This window comes from Geospiza fortis, unplaced genomic scaffold (genome assembly GCF_000277835.1).
Source record: "Geospiza fortis unplaced genomic scaffold, GeoFor_1.0 scaffold55, whole genome shotgun sequence".
NCBI classification, from domain to species: Eukaryota; Metazoa; Chordata; class Aves; order Passeriformes; family Thraupidae; genus Geospiza; species Geospiza fortis.
In genome coordinates this window covers 4531161-4537307 of record NW_005054308.1, presented here as the reverse complement: position 1 = coordinate 4537307, position 6147 = coordinate 4531161, and positions in this window count along the sequence as shown.

The window sequence follows — 6147 nt, the reverse complement described above, 5'->3', positions numbered from 1 at the left end:
AATCTTTGCTGATGGTTGATCACTCTACATTTTTGCTTTCACTTACTTGTTTCTCCTATGTAACTGTGCAGTAGTCCTTGTTCCTGCCTGTTGCATTCTCCTTCTTCAGGAAACAAGATTCAGTAGAGATGCACATGTACAGTAGAGATGCAATTTCTCAGCTTCCCACATGAAGGAATTCTTTAACAGCAGATAGGCCAAGAGCTGGTTCAGAGACCTGTAACATCTCTGAAGGGTCATGGGATCACAGACTGGTTTGGGTTGGAAGGGACCTTAAAATCGCCCAGTTCCAAGGGGCAGGGACTCCTCCCACTAGATAAGGCAGTTCCAAGATCCATCCAGCCTGGCCTTGGACACTTCCAGGGATGGGGCAGCCACAGCTTCTCTGGGTGATTTCTTCCAATGACTCACCACCCCCACAGTCAAGAATTTCTTCCCAAATCCCACCTGACTCTGCCCTCTGTCACTACAAAGCCACTCCCTCTTGTCCTGTCATTCCAGGCCCTTGTCCAAAATCTCTCTCCAGCTCTCTTGGAGCCCCTTTAGGCACTGAAAGGGCTCTCTGAAGCCTCCCTGGAGCCTTCCCTTGTCAGGCTGAGCACTCCCAGCTCTCCCAGCCTACCTCCAGAGCAGAGCTGCTCCAGCCTTTGGATGCAGCACTGCAGGTGGGGTCTCACAAGAGTGCAGCAGGGAGGGAGAACCCCCTCCATCATCCTGCTGGTCACACTGCTCCTGATGCAGCCCAGGACAAGGTCAGATTTTTCAAATGCACTTTGCTGGCTTGTGTTGAACTTCTTATCAATCAACACCTGCAAATCTCTCTCCTGGATTATTGCTTCCTAATGAATACTGTTCTTCGTAGCACTTCAAAGAGGCATAGAAAAGTAAATAAGAATAATTGGAAGTCTCATATGTTAGTGTTGGATGTGCTGGTTAATGCCATAAAAGTAAGATAATATGCTGTGATGGAGGAAAAACACACTCCCCTCACATTTTCCTGTTCTGTGGAGAGACCAACACCCCAGTAAGGGATTCTCAGTAAATAGCTCATAATGTGAGCCAACTAGCAACAGCTAAGTATGCACTGGGACTTTTTCTCCATGGATGTTCATGTGTAACTTGAAGCCCTACTCCATGACTCAGAGGTTTTTTCCTAATTGGAAATAATTGTCACCAAAAAAATTAATGTTCACTATCTGGACTTTTGGTTTCACTCCATTATACTCTTAAGGACACCTTTGCAATATCCTTGATGCCTGGTCTCAATTTTGATTCTCAATTAGCTCATGACTAGAATGAAAAGTCAACTGTTTAAAAATCTGATATAACTATAAATGAGTTACTCATAATAACATATTAATTTTTAAAATTGTGTCATGCCTTGAACTGTTGGTTAATTTCTGGACCTTATTCAGTTGGCATAGAGCTGAGGTGGAGATGAATAAACTCCCTGGCTGGAAGGTTACCATCTTAATTTTTTGGGTCAGCCAAGTTACTTTTCTCACTGAAAATGAGATAAGATATATGAGTAATTGTAATAGGAGTGTGACTGCATAAATTCATATTTTATAAGAGGTTCCACTTTCCAAACTCTGATTCAATTCTTTGTAGTTTTCTAGAACTTCTCCAACTCACTTTTACCAAAAGTCATCTCTGCCAAAAAATTAATTATTTCAATAGCTCACAGATTTGGGGGGAATATGACAATTTGTACTTCTGGTTTGTTCTTTCCCATTCTAGAGTCTTTTCATAACAACACTGTGAGCACCAAACCCTGCTGTTCTCATGGCATGACATCTTTCAGGGTCCTAATTGTTAATTAAGAACTAAAATAATCAAAAGGTTTTTCCCATTAATCTCAGTCTGTTTCAGTTTTCCAGCATGGTTCAAACTGTAACAAGCATTTCGATTTTCTGGATTAAACCCAGAAATTCTAGAGTGCTATTTCTTGTCTAGAAAGTTTCATTTCAAACCACCTCATTTAATTTTTTTTAAATAGCATGGATGTCTTTCAACTAATCTCAGGCAGGTACCTACTGAGCTTCAGAGCTCAGCTCTTCCTGCTGTGTTCAAGCAAAGTTTAACATCAGTCATGCAAAAGCACCACAAACCCACCCCACAGATGTTCTGTGGAATGAGAAAGAGTTGGAATCTAGGAATAGCTAAGGGGAAGAAAATAAAAGCAAGTAGATTTTAATTTAATTGGAAAATACATAATGAAAAATTTGCAGAGGAAAAAGAGCAGAGTGTGGCTGAGATTGTTGCTGGCTCCAGGTCTTCCTTTGGCAAAACTTAGGATCCTGGTCTGTCTCAGATAAGATACAGTGAAAATTCTCCCCTCTCACATCTGTCATAGCATCACTACATTCTTTGATCCTTCACAAGAATCTTGACTTTTGAGACTGTATTTTGCTGCCTTACTTTCATCCCATCACTTCAAATTATGGCCAGCTTTTATATACAATTTTAGGAAAGAGAAGAAAGGAAATAATGAATTATAAAAGAAGAGTGAAAAGATGAAAGAGGAAAAGAGAAATTGAACTTCAGAGGAAAGAGGAGGAAGGGCAGGGTTTAAGGAAGAATGGTAACTTAAATCCAAAGAAAAGGATGCAAATTCAATTCTCTGATGACTTTCCACTTCACCCTTCACAAAGGTGTGTTTCTTTCTTCAGCAAACTCCCCTTAGAAAGGGCTCCGTGAAGATTTTGTTTAACAGATAAACTTTGATACTACTTACTGAAGAAATAGTACCTGTGGGTTATTCTGTTACCTTTTTATCTGTAGGTTATCTTCTTCTGCATTAAGCAAATGCAAGAGAGGGGTAGTGTTTTATTCCCCATCTGAATTTACACAAGGCAGAGATTTTTATCCTGAGGAGTGTCATGTTCAGACTTTAGGGGGGTAAAAGTCTGTCTAGTTGCCTCTCAGTATTTTTTAATCTTTTTCAACAAAAAACCTCCCTCCTGATCACTACTAATTCATGAAAGTCTCCAAAGTAAGATGACAGGTTTGATGTTTATGCAGATGAAAGTGCAAACAGCAGAACAGAATTAAAGACAAACTTTTGCCAAAAAGGCAAGACTTCTCAAGGACAGCTGTACATCTTTCAGAAGTATTTTTGTAATGCTCCCTATGAACCCCACAATTACACTCTGCTGAGGTGTTGGTTTGGGTAGGAATGCGCCTTCCAAAAGTCGAATAATATCTCACTGAAATTATGAAAATAAAAATCTTTGCCTCTGTGAGTATCTCAGATTGATGTGGGAAGTTATAGTTGAATGCCTTGTTTTCCAAACTGTTCCCACAGTTAAAAAATCTGGGTGAAATGTGTGTGTAGCTAAGGTGATAGTGTTACAGTCTTCAATGTGAATGCAGAACTAATTCAGCAAACAGTCTGCATGAAACTTCTACTGCTTTCTGTCTGCTGAAAGGTCAAACTAAACCTAAGTCTAGAGCATTGTACTATACTAAAAAAAATACTTAAACTCATTAAAAATTCAAATGATATACATAAATTGCTTTAAAAAATAATCAATGCCTGCCAACAGTGGAAGCCGCACTATGAAATATGTTGAAACTAGTTAAAAAGACATGACTTTATGTTTATATGAGGGTTTAGATAAAATATTTATAACTTATGAACTGCTTCTGACTTCGTGATGTTTCTCTATTGCCCTTCATGCTCTTTTCCAAAACTTCATTATTCGCTTTCCATCTTGGCAGTTTGGACCCATTAAATAGCATGAAAAAGTTATGTTTCTTGAATGACAAAAATTGATATAAAGAATTCCTTAATAGTTTATTCTGCATCAGCTTTTACTAAGAATATTTGGTAACACAGGAAGATGTGTTGGGAAGGGACTGCTCAGATCTCGCTCTGGTTTTCAATCTCTTGAGCAGCAATGCCCTCCTGTGGACTCTGGGTAGAATGATTTCTTCTGAATAACTGGAAAGGTGTGTGCATGAACATGATTTGGTTTTCCTTCTTCCTAAAACATTAATTAAAATGTCCCATTAAGATATTTAATCTCAGCCCTTGGAGCAGGTTTTGAGTGAAGCTGTGAATGAACAGCCTAAGCTCACTCTGGCAGCTGGGAAAGGTGGGGGCATGGCAGGACAGAAGGACACCAGGCCAAGTGCAGTCTGGCCTTTGTGCGTTTCCAGAGGAGATATTTCCACCTGTAAGACATGGATATGTGCATCTTAAAGGTGTTTTCCTTTCATTAACCAACCAGTTGAAAGTGTAAATGAAGAGGAAGAATTTGGGCTACATCTGAATTGAGTCAGCAGCTGAATTTTCCTACTGATTTACTCACATCTTAAAGAGCCTCATCTCCTCCTGATGCAAGCTGTGACTTTTTTCTTTGATCTGCTCTTGGCCTACTTGTCTGTCTTGCTTTCAGGGAGAGAAAGTGCCTGAAAACAAGCTTTGTTTTCTTTGTTATCTCTTGAGGCCATAATTAGCTCCTCTTAATTTTTCATCCATTTTGCTCTAAATTACTATAGGTCTATAAAACTCATGGATTATTTTCCACATGACACATACTAATTTATCTTGTGAAGGGCCATACAGCTCTTACAACAATGAGTACACAAAATAGCTTTGTATTTCCTGTAATTTATGTGCAGCTTGCAGACAGCCTCTGGGAAGATTTTTATTTAGTACAGTAGGATATGTTTGGTTATTTAAAACTCACAAATATTTCAGTGACATTATGGGATATTCTCTTTTCTTAAACTAGATAAAATGATGGTGTCAGTTCATGCATTGAGATAAATGGATCTAAACTTGTGACAACTTTCCTTGTGATTGCCAAACACAGGCATTTAATAGGTTACTCTTACTACAGACATGGCTATAACATAAAAAAAATCTAATCTGAGTCAAATCAGATTACTGTATTGCAAGTACCAATGCTACAGGTAATGATAACCATAGCCTGTGAGACAAAAGCATGTTCAGCCTCTCTGGATTTCCTCTGGGGCTGTGGTTAACCAACCTCCTAGCACAGCCAATGTTCCTCTTGTGTCTGTCTCCAAGGGAGCATTTCCAATTGATCCCCATCAGGGGGATGCTGCATTTCTGCTTCTTCTCTCCTGCCAGCACCAGCAGGTCACACAAAAAAATGTTTCAAAAAGCTGGGTCAGATGAAAAGCAAGTCCTTTGTCGTGATAAAACCATTTATGGCTGTCTCAGTTCTCTTATGTGGATCACTGTGTGTTTGCAGAAGCATCAAGGCTGGCACATGGGAAAAGGCAGGATCAGTTCAGGAAACTTGAAACTACATCCTGACAGTGCCTAATGCAAAACAGCAGCCATTCTTAGCTCCTGCTTAATTTTTAACATAAACCCTAGTGGGTGCAAGACCGAAAAAAAAAAAATCTTTCTAATGAAAAATTCACTTAGTTGAAAGTAATGCTGCAGTCTTCATGACAGCAATGTTTAATGTACTATAAGAGGAAAAAAAAGGAAAACTCTCTCACTATTCATCACTCCACAGGGCTTACACACTCTTGAACAGCTCTAATTGTTTTTCTGAGAAAATGCCTCCTTTTCAGAGCTAAGGAGAGATTTAAGGGTTAGTAGGCTGTGATAGGGTTGGAAAGAGAAAGGGAAAGCAGGGAAGGAATCGGTAGCAGGAATAGTGAGTGAGACGGAATCACAGAAATGTTGAGGTTGGAAAAGCCCTTCAAGATGATCGAATCGAACCCTTCCTGCAGCACGGCCAAAGCCACCACTGCACCGTGACCCCAAGCGTTACATCCGCACTGTCTTTTAAATCCCTCCAGACAGGCGAGCCCATCACTGCCCTGGGCAGCTGTGCCAGGGCTGGACAGCGTTTTCCGTGAAGAATCCTTCCCCGATATCCAACCTAAACCTTCTCTGGCACACCCTGAGGCTGTTCCTGTCACCCTGTCCCCGTTGGGAGCGGGCTGCCAAGGGGAAGAGGGGCACAAACGAGGGAAGAGCCGCGGCTGCCCGGAGCAGACAGACGCAGGGTGGAGTGGAGGGTTAAACGCCGGGGAGTGCAGTCCGGAGGGACGGAGAAGGCGAGGGCAGGGTGAGGTGTGGGCACAGGGGCGGCCCGGAGGGTTAAAGCCCGGGGAGGGCAGGGTGAGGTGTGGGCACAGGGGCGGCCCGGAGGG